This window comes from Gracilinanus agilis, chromosome 2 (genome assembly GCF_016433145.1).
Source record: "Gracilinanus agilis isolate LMUSP501 chromosome 2, AgileGrace, whole genome shotgun sequence".
In the NCBI taxonomy this organism is placed as follows: Eukaryota; Metazoa; Chordata; class Mammalia; order Didelphimorphia; family Didelphidae; genus Gracilinanus; species Gracilinanus agilis.
In genome coordinates this window covers 357589754-357605234 of record NC_058131.1, presented here as the reverse complement: position 1 = coordinate 357605234, position 15481 = coordinate 357589754, and the positions used below count along the sequence as shown (strand labels likewise).

Here is a 15481-nt window from a genome sequence, read left to right as displayed (position 1 = left end):
ACCCAACAAACACAGGACTTGGGGAATGAATGGAGACAGTTGAGACCTACTGTCACTTCAGACCAACTGAGCCACAGATTTCCTCTTAAACTATAGTGAGCTCTCTGGGTTATGGAGAAGGAACAAGAGGAAGTTATAAACACAGTTTAATAATGATTTTAAAGGTAACAGATGTAGAGAGAGGTCATACTAAAACTAAATAACTATGGACAGACTTCAGGGACTGGAAAAAGGTCAAATTCTACACTTAGCTAACACAGATTATCAGGTCTAGCTTTTGGAGTTTAGAAGGGGATGTGATGGTCTCACAACTGAGTCCACTTCAGCTCCAGCTATGTTCACAGCTTTCCAGGATCATCAGCAATTAATCTACAAAAGATAAAAACAGGGAGCTGAACCAGCCTGGTATGTCTACCACTCAAGTCTGGTGTTGCAATACCTGAATTTCCACATGTAGATGTTTCTTCTGAGAGACAAATCCACTTTTCCTGGGCTCTTCACTGGGACAGATAAACTTCTAACTGCCTCAGTCACAACAGAGCCACTTGAGGAAAAAAAAAACCCCTTCTCATCATTCCATGGTTGGAACCCTACAGCCTTGCCTGATTAAGTCTGACTGTGATCTTACCCTAAATGTCTAAATCTTAATTTATGAATTTGCCTATTACACAACCTAGGGAGATGCACATGGAACAACCTCCTTTTTCAGGCTGGCTATATATTAAAAATACAAACTGATCCATTTAAACAAACCATTATGGATTAAATAGATTTGAAACACAGAAAAGTCAATGGTCGACTTATCATAGTTTCATATTGAAATTTGACCAGTGCAAATCAATTACTACAATAAAGAGACTAAAATGAACCAGAAACTGAGTGAATAATGGCATTTTTATGTAGATATACAAAAATAGCCTCAGATTACAATAAAAACTTATTTGTAGAAATTTATGAAATACAGAGTAAGTATAGTATGTAAACTACATTGTACTTCATTAAAAGTTAAGAATAGTTAAATGGAGGGGGGAGTTACTTTATAAACAGTTTTATATAAGCTTTGATAAGCCAAATTATAACAATCACATTTAAAGTTGAAACCAGAAAGGTCACAGCTGAATGAAAATGAGGAAAATGCCAACTTTTCTAGACCTTTTTATTTTCTTTTTGATTGACAGTGGAAGCAGCTTATTTGAATTTTAAAATCTTAGTATCCAGTTTGTTAAGTGAGGAAATGGAAATGCCATCAAAGTAGGCAAAGACAAGAAGGACTAGAACAACAAGAAAGATAATCTGCACCAAGGTTAATCATTTTAAATATATTTTAAAAAACCAACAAACACAGTAGAGGAACTATATAGTTTAAGAGAAAATAAGTAGTAAACCTAGAGCAAAAAGTAATCCTACAATAACTATGAGCATACTTTAGAGAGTGTGTGTGAGGAAACCCAACAAATTAGTTGGCCATAAGAACTAGAAGAGTTAGGAGTAGTTAGGTGGCTCAATGCATAGAAAACCAAGCCTGGAGATTGGAGGTCCTGGGTTCAAATCTGGCCTCAGATGCTTCCTAGCTATGTGACCTGGGTAAGTCACTTAACCCCAATTGCTGAGCCATTACTGCAATTTTGTCTTGGAAAATTTGACTAATGTCAGTTCTGAGACAGAAGGTAAAGCTTTTAAGTAAAACAAAATTGGAAGAGTTTCTTGACTAAATTGCTGTCAATCTGATGATTTTTTTTAAGAGAGAAAATTATACTTCACTTTGTACTCAGTTCATCAGTTCTCTCTCTAGAGGTTGAAGGCATTTTTTTTTCATCATGAATCTTTTGGAATTATCTTGGGATTATTGTTGTGAATGGAGTAGCCTCATCATTACAGTATTACTATTGCTATTATCATGTTATAACCAGAGGGCAATAGTTTTGCAATATTCAGATTTTAACCAATAAAGGCTATGAAACCATTCCCCCCCAAAAAATAACATTATTGATTAATGGGGATATGTAATTCTTTTTTTCCTTTAATTTTGCTTTTAATTTTAAGTGTTCTTTAAAAAGTTTAATTAATTAATTAATTAAGAATATTTTCCCATTGTTACATCAATCATGTTCTTTCCCTATCCTCCTTCCATCCCACTCTCATAGACAATGAGCAGTTCCACTGGGTTTTACATGTGTCATTGATCAAGACCTATTTCCATATTATTAATATTTGCATGAGGGTGATTGATTAGAGTCTATATCCCTAATCAGGATGTGCAATTCTGGTTAACAAAGAATGGATCTTTTAACCAAACTCCTTCTGTGAGAAAGAGAGCAAGTCTTACCTCTTTTTTGTAAAGGAAATTGTATCCTCTCTGATTGACCTAACATTTCAACTTTTAGACTTACCCTGACAGTATCCATTGGTTAATGTTTAAAAAGAGTAATGGAGTTAGAAATCTCAATTCCTTCCTCATTTCTTCATCATGGGGAAGGCAGGTCTTTGTCCATAAAAGGAGGATGCCAGCATACCCTTTTCTCACTGCCATGGTTGGGTGAATTTTTTTAAATTGGTAAAAATTCATTATGACTTTGATCCTTTTAAGATCTTAAGAAAAGAAAGTCCCAACCTAGTTTCATAGCCTGGGAAAGGGAGGGAAACTTGGGAGTAGCTCAAATTTGGCAGCCGGCTCTTTTAGCTTGATCTTGGGAAACTTAAGGGGAAAATGATTTCACATAATAACAAAGTTCAGTATTAATTATCCACAGTATTATAACTGTTTTATCTGAAAATCAGAGAGCTATAGTGTTATAAGTCGTAAAAGCAGAGTGTACTCAACCAAATTGTTTATTTCCTTTAAGACAGAGGAACAAGACACATGAGTGAGAGTTGGAATAGAACCAAGGATGGTGAGGAGGAACAAATTCCAGGTCTTATATAATATTCTAAGAAGGAGAGGAAAAGGGTCTCTGAGCTTAGGCAAGAAGGGAGAAATCCCTGCATGCCAACAGGATATGTTCATCAGTAGCTTGGAATGTAGACCAAGATTTGACTTTGATAACAATGGAAGAAGACAGCCTGCAGTTATCTACAGGGACGTGGATTCATGGTTGGTCTGCACTGAACCTGTGCAGGAACAACAACTGCAGGGTTATTTTCAGGGCATGCATCATTGTTTTATCAGATCAATCCTGATGTTCCTCATTAAGATTTAGAAATTAAAATAATTCTAATAACACAAAGCCACTAGAGATAGTCATACATGAACCCATAAGAATTTGAATCAGAATCATAGTTACACTACACAATATGTATCTCTTGACTCTGCTCATTTTATTTTATATCAGTTCCTATAGGCTTTGCCATGTTTTTTTCTGAAACTATTCCCCATTGTTATTTCTTGAAGCACAATAATATACAATTGCATTCATATATCATAACTTCTTCAGCAATTCCCCAATTAGTGAGCATCCCTTCAATTTCCTATTCTTTGTCACTACAGAATTAATCATAATTGCTTTTGTACATACAGTTTCTTTTTTTTCTTTTTCCTTTTCTTTCCTTTCTTTCTTTCCTTTCTTTTCTTTTTCCTTTCGTTTCGTTTCGTTTCATTTCGTTTCGTTTCCTTTCCTTTCCTTTCCTTTCCTTTCCTTTCCTTTCCTTTCCTTTCTTTTCCTTTCCTTTCCTTTCCTCTCCTTGGGTTATAAACCTACTATTACTATTGCTGGATCAGAGGGAATGTACAGTTATATTGCCTTTTGGGCATAATTCCAAATCATTCCCGAGGAAGATTGGATCAGTTCATATACTCTATCAACAGTATACTTATTTTTCTTCTTCCCTTCCAGTATTTGTCATTTCCAGTGGATGTGAGATAGTATCTCAGAATTGTTTTAATTTGCATTTCTCTAATCAATAGGAATTTAGAATATTTCCCTATATAACTATAAGTAGCTTTGATTTCTTCTGGAAATTGCCAGTTCCTATCCTTTGACAATTCATCAACATGAGAATGCCTCTTATTTTTTTATATACTTAACTCATTTCCCCATATATTTTTGACAACAGGTCTTTCTCAGAGAGAAACTTGCTGTAAGATTTTTGATATTACTTCATTGTCTATGGTAATTTTTTAATGTGTTAATCTTAAAGAATGAATTTTAAGTTATATTTTCTGAAGTATTCTGACACTTTGTTTTATTATTTGATTATTTAATCTATTTATATTTAAAGATATGATAGGTTTGGGTTTTCTTTTATTGTGTTTCTGTTTCAAATTCCTTATATTTTTCCCCTAAGTCAATATTTTGTTCATATTATTTGTGTCTATTATGAAATTTTATTCTTTGATTCATGGTCTATATATTTATTTGTCTTTTAATTTATTTGTATTACTCATGAAGTTAGTTCTTCAAAGTACCAGATTTCTAAATTATTGCCTTTATAGATCTTTCCCCATTGACGTTGTTGTTCTGCGTGTATCACTTTTCGGAATATCGCTTCATGAGGAAAGCAATGTATTTAGAAGTGCCCTCATGGTAGAAATTACTTTATGATCAGACAGAGAGACTAAGAGGGATAAATAGTCAAGACTAGATCCCAGACCTTTTGATCAAACCCAATGACAATTTTATTACATGCCAACACGTATTTTTCTTGTACCCTTCCCATCTTCTTGATTTTGAGGTATTGGTCCCAGTTATATGTTCCAAGCCCTACATAAAAGAGATTATTTTGTGCATTGAAAGTTTTATGAGTTTCCTCAAATATTTGTTCTCTTTCTTTAAATCATAAACACCCAGGTATTATACTCATCTTTTGAAATAAGGAAGCTTTTATAACCTATAATTCTGAAGGGAACTTCCTGGGTTGTCTTTATTTATAGGTCCAAGGAAACTCTTCTCTCTTTGTCTTTGATTTCAGATACTGTCACTATCATCTCCTGCTGAAGCTTCCATTGCCATGAAGACATCAGCCCTCACCTTACTGGTCCTAGTTGCATCTACTTGGGCTGCTGGTAAGTTGAGATCTTTCTGATCCAAGGGATTTAGGGAAGCCCTTGCTGGAGCTAAGCCTGGCTTCTCAGGAGAAAGGCTAGTAGGCTTATTAAAATCTGTCTAAAGCTGCTAAATGTAATTTTGACTTAAGCTGTAATATTTTTAAATCAGTGACCACAATATTACTTTTTAACTCTCATATTTAGCATAAGACCTAAATTTAAATCTTACATTGATATTCCTTGCCAGCTTCAGTTGACTTTTAAAATACATAACATTATATTAATGCCATGTTTTATATCCTCTCTGTTACTTGGACTTACTTTTATCTGCTCTATATTTTATTTAGAAGTCTAAGCTGTTGGAAATTTAGATCTCTGTTTTCAGGTCACATTCTGACATTTGATCTTCTAAGACACCTTCAAGCTCTGTTATTCCAGGTCCTATGTTCCAAGGCCCCTTCCAACTCAGAAAATATACAGTCTATATATTAATATCTTTCAAACTCTCAAAGTTCCTTGGCTTCTGGGTTTTCCCAAAGGGAGCATGGGTACAACCATAAGCCTGACCCATCTCCAGTGTGAGTTCTTTCGTTGCCTATGCTAAAGACAGTTGTAAGAATATTATTTCTTCTTTCCCTTTTTCTTGACTGTAGCCTTGCTCAGTAGAGGTTAAAAAAGGAAAAGAAAGATTAGTTTCCCATTGTAGAGTTTGGTAGGATTGGGAAAGTTTTGTTAGTTACTGGGTGTATTTAGTTACATCATTTTATCTTCTAATTCTTTGGAAATGTGTCTTCTTCTTCCTCAGATAATCAAATAAAAGGAACAGAGGTAAGTATAATTTCCTGTGATAACTATCAGAGGATGAAAATTAAATTTTTGTTTGATATGGCCTTTATGGGTAGCATGATGTATGAGAAACAGGACTAGTTTGGAGTCAGAAGACAAGGTGTTTTCATTGTGATTGTTAACTATAATCATTGATAATTGTACCTATAGATAGAACTCATATGCTTTTCATATTTACACAAGTGTATGTCCTCCTTTTCCTCTGCCATTGTGAAATCTTCCTCTTTTATTCACCAATCTGTCACCCTAAATTTCTTACTATTTCATCTGTTTTGTCTTCTATTGTGCCCTAAAATCTATCATTTTCCTGAAGTTGCCACATCTCTTGGCACCCATTCTAAAGGTACCAAGATGGAGGGACAGGAGGAGGAACCAGTACACTCCTTGAACCTCACTGCTCCTTTTAGGTTCTCCTTTTATCACATCACTCAATCACTATACCTCCATATTAAAAGTTCATTGTATTTTTCCCAGTGCTTCATTGCTATCATCTATGAATTTATAGATCACTTTTATTATCCTAACAAGATTTATATCTGATGTACAACTTTGTTCTTTACCCTAATGGATTTTTACTTCAAATACTCTGGTCTCCCTTTTTTTCTTTAACCTCTTCAACTTGCATGACTTCTCTCTTCAGTCTTTCTCAATTAGTCAAAGGATTATTGAGACTTTAGACCCACTAATTTCTCCAACATAATCTTTCCCTTTTGATTTTGTACCAGCTACTGGAATTTCTTGTTCTGTCTTTGAGGTTTTGTGCTTTTAGATGTCTTACAGTTATGATGTGTATGATTTATTTTATTACGGGAGGAAGCTATAGCTAGGAAAAGAGAGATATTTGCCCCTGGTCAAAAGACAAAGTAGAAATGGATGGCTACATCCATCTAAGTGTGTTTGTAGAGTAGAAAGAAGGATGATCTAAGTTCTTAATGAAAGGCAAAGACAGCCCTATATCTTGTTTGTCTTGCAGGTTAAATGCCTCTGGCCCTCCATTGAAGGCAAGATGATAATCATGCCCAAAAATCTATCAACCAATCTGTGGTACTGATCAGATAACTCACCCAAATGAATGTTTACTCTGTGCCTCTAATTTGTGAGTACTGAATTTTGTCACCTTCTCCAATACCATTATTGTCCAGAGAACTGAATACCCTAATAACATTGAATGCCAGAAATGGAATAGGCTTGAGGTCACCTTGTTTGAAGTATAAATCCCCTAAAATATGATTTACAATTGGTGATACAGATATTGCTTAAATATTTTCAAGAACAGAGAGGTCTCTACCACTGAGCACCTCCAATTTTTGGTAAGTTCTTCTTGAGCTAAATGTTTCCTCCCTGTGGCTAAAAGCAATAGCAGGATATATTGGAAACTGTACTTCTCTTAGAATCAAGCATAGGTGTTTGGGTCAAGACATGCCACTAACTCAACATATAACCTGTGGAAGTTATTTTCTTGCTAAGGATCGATTGTGGCATTCTCTGAGATTCCCTCCAGCCCTGATGTCCAGCTGGTATATGTTTTCTCAGAGTATTTGCTCTAGTTATTCCTCAGCCATATGGGACAGCAAAGAAGGAACTTAATTCATGTTTTTCTCTTGATAATGTTAATTAATCCTGAACATACTATCTTTTAGGGAAAACCATCTGAAGATCAGAAAGCTACATGAAGGAAAATGTGTAAGTATAGATATTTATTTTGGGAAAACATGAAATACAGTAAGATTCTTATCTGTAGGCCACTTAACACTAAATCTCAGCTCTACAGAGGGAAGACAAGAAAGAGGGAGATCTAAAAACTGATTCTGGAACCTCCAAATAGACAATGGCTCACTCAGAGCTAGAATAAGTTTATTTTATATGTTGCTTGAAGAAACAATGTCATAGGGGCATCTAGGTAGCACAGTGGTGAGAACAAGAGGACTGGATTAGGGAGATTCTGCATTCAACTGGTACCAGACATTTCCTAGTTGTTTGACCCCGGGTAAATCATTTCACCCCTATAGCCTGGCCCTTGTTGTTGGGTCTAATAATTCATACTAAGACAAAAGGTAAGAGTTTTTCTTTTTGTTTTGTTTTATTTTGTTTTAAAGAAGCAATGTCATATTGTAGAACCATTATATATCAATTTGGATAATGTAGTCAGGACCTAAAAAGATATCAGCTGATCAGATTACTTTTTAAAACTTGAATACTCCCAAAATATGAGTTTCCAATGATTTTTTTATTATTATAGCAGACTTTAAATAAAAGTTATTTATTTCCTTTTCTCAATTCTTAGTTTTTTGCTCTTCATTTGTTTTAGTAATATCAGACTCTTAGTAATTACATTTTGGGATTTTCTTGGCAAAAATACTGGGGTGATTTTCTACTTTTTTTCTCCAGCCCATTTTAAAGATGAGGAGCTGAGGCAAAAAACCTCAGAGTCGCTCTTAGCTAGTAATTTGAAGCCAGATTTAAATTCAGCAAGATAAGTTTTTCTGATTCTAAGCCTAGTACTTTATCCATGGTGTCATCTAATTCCTAGTTTAGCTATTCCCCCATCAATGGGCACCTATTTTCTTTCCAGTTCTTTGCTACCACAAAAAGTGCTAGACATAGCAACTCTTAAATACCACTAAAGAAGTTTTAAAATATTGTTTAAGGGAGGAATATTTGCACTATTATAAAAAAGTTATTTAAGTTTCATTTGTACTACAAAACTATAAATATTATACTTCTGTATCTAGTGGATATAGTAAAAAGAGTGCAGAGCTTAGAGTCAAGAAGGCTCAGTTTCCTGAGTTCAAATGTAACCTTGGACACTTACTAGCTGTGTTACTCTGGGCCACTTAACCCTGTTTTGTCTCAGTTTTCTCATTTATAAAGTGAGCCAAAGAAGAAAATAGCCAACAACTCTGGTATCTCTGCTAACAAAACCCCAAAAGGGGTCACAAAGAATCAGACATGAAAAATAATTGAACAACAAATCTCAGTTCAGGGGAAAAAAAGACCATAGCAGAATACTGAAGTCCTAGAGTAACTCCCCAACAAAGAAACATCCTCCTCTATTTCCTTTTTTGGGAACAGAGATTTCAAAGTTGGGCCCCAAATTGGAGTTCATTTTGCCTTTGCTACAAGTCAATAAAGCCTTGGCCAAGTTCTTGAAGTACAATGTAGCTCTGATATAGTAAAAAGATTAATACTTAGTATTTGTACAGTAAGACACTAATAGGTCTCTAAAGCCTCTTCCAGTTAATGAGTCTATGATCCCATGATTTAAGAACCATAATAACATCTATAATAATTTGGCTTAAAAATTAACATTTTAAATATAGTGCTAAAGTAAGTTGTGAAAGAGCTCAGAACTGAATGTAAAACCATGTCAAAAGCTGTGAGTGAAAAAGTGAGGAGTATTTAGATGATCTGAAATGATTATTTGGGGAAATTAGTGTTGGATATGAAGTTATGAGACCATGGTTTGATTCTCCACATGATTATTATCTTGGGTGGGACACTTAAGACCTCTGCCAATCTCTTTTTCATCTGTAATATAAGGATATTGGATGAAATGACCTCTAAGTTCCATTTGAAGTCTAAAACACTGTGTGGTAATCAACTTAATTATTTAGAGGCCTTTTATTTATTTTTATTTATTTTTTAAAACCCTTACCTTCCATCTTAGAGTCAATGCTGTGTATTGGCTCCAAGGCAAAAGAGTGGTAAGGGTAGGCAATGGGGGTCAAGTGACTTGCCCAGGGTCACACAGCTGGGAAGTGTCTGAGACCAGATTTGAACCTAGGACCTCCCATCTCTAGATCTGGTTCTCAATCCACTAGCTACCCAGCTGCCCCTGTTAGAGGCCTTTTATAGGAAAACAGATTAGATTTATTCTCCTTGGCACCAGGGGAAAAAATGAGATTAGGGGAAAATATTACAGGGACAGGAGTTCTGGATACATATAAGGAAGGATTTTGAAGTAATCACAGCTATTTCAGAAAATGAACTGGTTACTTTGAGGAAATAATGAAGTATTCATCATAAAGGCTTGGGTGGTTAATAAATCACATGTTGGGAGTATAGGGACAATTGCTGTGAGTTGGAGGGTAGCTTTGATTATCTCAGAGCTATTTTTATTTCTGAGTACCTGAGATTCAAGTATTTAACATATAAAAAAATCAATATTTTCCTTTGGTGGGGATTGGGGAAAATTCAGGTCAAATGCCCAAAAGAAGAGAAAATGGTATGCACCTTAGAAGACGAGCCCCATTGTGGCTCTGATGGACAAGTATATGCCAACAGATGTCTCTTCTGCAATGCTGTTCTGTAAGTATTAAGTTCAATGAAATGTTAGGTATGAAAGCCTCTTTTTCAAAGCTTAGCCTCAAGTTAATGTTTGATCTCCTGGGGGTACCTGCCCATTCTAGGGTCAAATGATAGAGTTAGCTTCTGCCTCTGACCTCAGAGGACATTAAAGTGAGGCCTCCATTTGCCACCCTAGTCATGAGTTTCTTTTGAAAACAGAATTTTAACTTCATCAGAATGAAGTATTGAGAACACAGATTAGGAACCTGGTAATCACAGTTTTCCTGAATTTTGAACAGAATTGACCTAAAGCCGTTACTAATAATTGAAATACCAAAAAGCCTTCAAGAAACTGCCATAATTTTATGCTTATAATCCACTTCTCATTTCTCCAGTTTTCAAGACCTGACTTTTATAAATCCTTTAAAACAAGGGAGAATGATTTACCTTTCTTAACAAGGCAAGAGTTCCTCCATAAATACCTTACTATGTCAAGTATAGGCTATACCATTTTCTTTTTTAAAATTTTAAAATTTTTAAAAATGTTTATTTAGAATACTTTTTCCATGGTTATATGATCGATAATCCCCCCTCCCTCACTTTCTCCTCCCCACTCCCAAAGCTGACAAGCACTTACACTGGATTATACATGTATCATTGTTCAAAACATATTTCCATGTTATTTGTATTTGCAGTAGAGTGATCCTTTAACATCAAAACCCTAATCATATTCCTATCACACCACATGATCAAGCCTATATTTTTCTAATATATTTGTGGTCCCACCATTTTTGCTCTGGATGTGGATAGTGTTTCTTTCTCACAAGTTCCTCTGGATTGTCCTGGTTCATTGCATTGCTACTGGTAGAAAAGTCTATTATATTCAATTGTGCTATAATGTATCAGTCTCTGTGTATAATGTTCTCCTGGTTCTGCTCCTTTCATTCTGCATCAATTCCTGGAGGTAGTTCCAGTTCACGTGGAATTCCTGCATTTCTTTATTCCTTTCTGTACCATAATATTCCATTACCAACATATACCACAATTTATTTAGCTATTCCCCAATCGATGGACATCCCCTCATTTTCCAGTTTTTTTGCAACCACAAAGAGAGTGGCTATTAATATTTTTGTATAAGCCTTTTTCCTTATTATCTGAGTATATCATTTTCTTAATGGTTGGAACATATAAAGCCTATTTGTGACTTATAATTGCAATTTAGCTTTTGTCTGCCTTGCTTCCAGATTCCACAAGAACAAATTATGGATTTTTCAGTCCATTTACTATCATGCTTTGTAAAATGATTCCTCTGCCCAAAGAATGATCAGTGAATTTTCTGGTGCTGACTGCTGTTCACATGTCAAACAATCCAAAGTTAATCCACAAGAATTTATTAATCAATGGTTATGGATCAAGGAGTTTACATTCTAACAGGGGATATAATTTGCACATATATAAGAAAATGCTGACTATCTAGAAAGTTCATATAAAGTGTTTTGGGGAGGGATGGAGATAGAGGACTAATAGTTGAGTATCAGAAAAAGGTTTTTTAAACAGCAACACTTAAGATGAGTTTTGGAAACAAAGAAACCCCCAAAAAATAGAGATTCCAAGAGAGGGACCTGAGGAGGGATGATATTCTAGGCAAAGGTGATAAATACTGCAAAGACACATAGGTATAAGAGAAGGATTATCCTGTAAGAGGAACAATAAGTAGGCCACTCTGGCAGAATTCTATGGTCAAATATAAACTTTATTGTCTGGTATTATGTTTTTTTATAACTTGACTTCTTCCTACCTTTCTATTTCCTTGTCCTATACTCCCCTCCAGGTATATTATTGTCCAATAATTCTGTGCCTCTTCAATAACTTGAAGAGAGAAGGTTCAATTTAAGTTAGAAATCAGATTCCAGAAGGTGAGAAGAGATGAAGTTGAAGCATCAAATGTAGATGGATTTTTCCAGAAGTTTGGCTAAGAAAGGATAGATATAGGATGATAGATCACAGTGTTGGTAAACTTCATGGAAGATTTTTTTAAAGGATTTGGGGAAACTTGTAAGTATTTGTAAACTGCAAAGAAGGAACTAGTCACTTTAAAGAACTATAGATTAAAGACAGTGGGTATGATAGTATGGTCAATCTGCCATAGAAGACAATAGGATATGGGATCAAGGACGAATCCATAAAGATTAATCTTTATACTATCTACAAAGTAACTACTTATTGGTGTAGACTTGTTCTTTTTTCTTTTCAAATAAATCTCATATTAGAAGTCCATTCTATATTGGGGCTGATATAATAACATGAAAGCTATAAGGCACCTCAATTACAAAAATAATTCTATACTCAGTGCTAACAGTGTATCTTGCTTAATATCTTTTACTAAAGCAGATAATCCATGATCATCAGAAGGAATGGGATTTCTATCCCCTCTGCCCCAGAATGTCTATTACTTTGTCTCTAAATTAAGCTGAATCTCTATTTACTTACCTAATTCAAGTATGAGCCTGTTGCTCCATTGAAAAATCCACACCAAATTAATGTAGTCATCATGCCATTGTTTGGAGAATAGTAACTTCAACCTTTCCTAGAATATGCATGTATCCTATTATTCAGTTTTTTTAGTCATGAGCAACTCTTCATGACCTAATTTGAGGTTTTGTTAATAGAAGTACTGGAATAGTTTGCAATTTCTTTCTCCACTTCATTTTATATGTAAGAAAATGAGGTCAATAAAATTAAATGATTTGCCCGGGGTTACAGTTCATAAGTGCTTGAGGCCGTATTTGAACTCATGGAGATGAATCTTCCTGACTTTAGGTGTAGTATTTTATCCATTGTGCCTCGTAGCTGCTCTATTCTGTTATAGTTACTTTAATTTCTCTGAATATAGATCCTACCCCTAGAAATAGAACTTTGGAAGGAAGACTCATATTCACTGATGTAATAAGGGAATTTTGCAGGATGTAATAAGAGGATTAGGCTATAGGTAGTAGCTGGTTAGAATAGGGAATAAAGCAAGGCAAGGGACCAAAGGCTGGAGGTAATCAAGGGAATAGGCTAGGTTGTAGGGAAATTAAGGCAGAGGTATGGTTGGAATTGAGGATAGGTACTGTGGATGGGGTTTGTGAATCCCTAAGGCAGTAAAGTGGATGAGGAAGGTACCATGGTGAAGGTTGGTAGTTGAGGTGATAGGAGAAGTAAGGGAATGTCTGAGTTTAGGGAATATATACACTGGGGTATAAAGAATTGCAAGGGAGTTTATGAGTTAATCTAAGGCAGGCAGCAGCAGCAGGGAAACACAGACTGGATACTCAGGGTAGAGACAAAACACTGAAGAGAAACAGACTGAGCCCTTCAAGTAAAGGGACACTTTTACAGAGCAAGGTTAGAGCCAGCCAAGAACAGCTTGAAACTGACTTGAGGATTCTAGTCAGTTTCACAAGTTCACTGTGGAAGGGACTAGAGGAAGTATTGAAATTAACTTCCTCCAAAATGGATACCTCCAGCTTCCCTCAAACTCCAGAGAGAATGTTGTTCCTCTCTCCTCCTCCTCCCTCTTTTATTAATCAATTAATGAAGTAGCCAAAGAGTCTGGATTAAAGACAAACAGGTTTTATTGTTTTCTAGGTTTGATTGGAAAGGATAGAGGATATTAGGTAACCCTAACAGCCACCTAGAGAAGCTTCAGGTGGGGAAGGGAGACAGGAATGTGAGGCTGAGTAGGGACCAGCCTACTCAGCCTGGAGAGGGTTTGTAGCCAAAAGGGGTAGGAAACTTGGATACAATGATTCAATAGATAAGTTTGTAACAAGGGTAAGCCCTATTTCACTAAACTACCAAGATTTGAAACTAACACTCAAATCTACTCTCCTTTTAAAACTTCTCAGACATTCAGGTAGGGAAAATGAAGGTGGGAATAAGGAGGGCTAGGGAGATTCAAAGGAATTAGCTAAACTAACAATTTTTAAAGGAAAAGCTGCAAAATATAGGCCAGGTTTCAATCCAAAGAAGGAGCTCAGATTGACCCTCTCCACAAGTTCCCTTGACTTTCCCAAGATTCTAAAACCCTTTATTGACTGACAGAAGAACTCTGCAGCAAAGCCTGCAAGGCTTGTTATGCCCCATCTTTGCACCACACTGAACAATTGCATCAATTATCACCTGACTTCTCCTTCCCTTTACCTTCATGTTTTCCAGATAAATCAATAAAATAATGAGTGCTTGTTTTTCCTACAGGAAAAGTGGGGGTGAGCTGACATTACAAAAATATGGATTATGCTGAAGACAATGGCCACATGTTCTACAAAAAGCTTCCTTGTTGGGACCCTGTACATTATCTTTGGATCATCCCCCATTTGATCAGGCTGTTGTCTTTGGTCATTCTGACTCTGTCTATGGATTTATTTCATCAATAAATATTTCTTTGCAAAAATTCTCAGAAATATTTTTCTATATCCCTCTTTTTTGCTGATGCAGTTAAAACTGTTATAGCCAAAAAGCTTATAGAAATGTTATAGCCAAAAAACTGAAACTCATAACTAACAGCCTGACAGCATCATACCCAGTTAAGCAGGGGGGTTTGGATAATGTCATGCTCGGCTCAAGCAGGGCAGTTATCTCTGACTCACAGTCCCAGGGACACAACTCCTGGCTGACAGTCCCAGGGACACCACTCCTTCCCTAGATGGAACAACCTTGAAGATTTCTAGACAGAACAGCCTTGAAGATTAAGAATCATATCCTGTGGCACCTGGAAACATCCCTACTCCCGCTGTCTAGCTATTAGCTAACCCTAGGACAAAGGCACCTATATCCTAGAAACATATATATTCCCTCCTTTGAATGCACCACTCGGGACTCTCATGCTGAGTTCCCCCAGCGCACTGGCAATAAAGCTTTCTCTTGCTTTGATTGCATTGTCTTGTGTGTTCCTCTGGTGGCCACCCATTTGAACCCTAACAAAACCTAACAGCAACTATTTATTGTTATATGCTCATTTCCTAAAAGATGTACAGGTCATACTGCTGAGAAAAATGACAAAGAACATGTTCACTTAGTTCAACATGGTTATAAAGCACATTAAAACTCATTGAAAAACTGAAAATTTTGAATCAGGTTATGACAAACACTTGATGTGGTTTTTCTAAAGCTGTCTAGGTTTAAAAAAGGGATAGAGAAAATGAAGATTAAGTTTAGAAGTGTGTTATGTACTTTTGCCAATTCAGGTAAGCACCTTCTTTGTCACTAATAGTTTAGAGTTGCTTAAAGCTTTTAGAGATCAGCTAGTCAATATCATGCTTTTTTGGTTCAGAGGGTGGTTATCCATCCACTCTTACCATTCTTTTTCATAACTATAGACCCATG

The 15481-nt window shown here is 35.8% G+C and overlaps 1 long non-coding RNA gene across 1 annotated transcript; it reads left to right on the top strand.

The window, feature by feature from the left end:
- Positions 1-4949: 4949 nt before the first annotated feature.
- LOC123235519 lies at positions 4950-14506 on the top strand. Its single transcript, XR_006505388.1, has 6 exons — positions 4950-4999; positions 5787-5809; positions 6801-6923; positions 7468-7510; positions 10026-10135; positions 14354-14506. It is a non-coding gene; the product is annotated as an uncharacterized LOC123235519 (long non-coding RNA).
- The last annotated feature ends 975 nt before the right edge of the window (positions 14507-15481 follow it).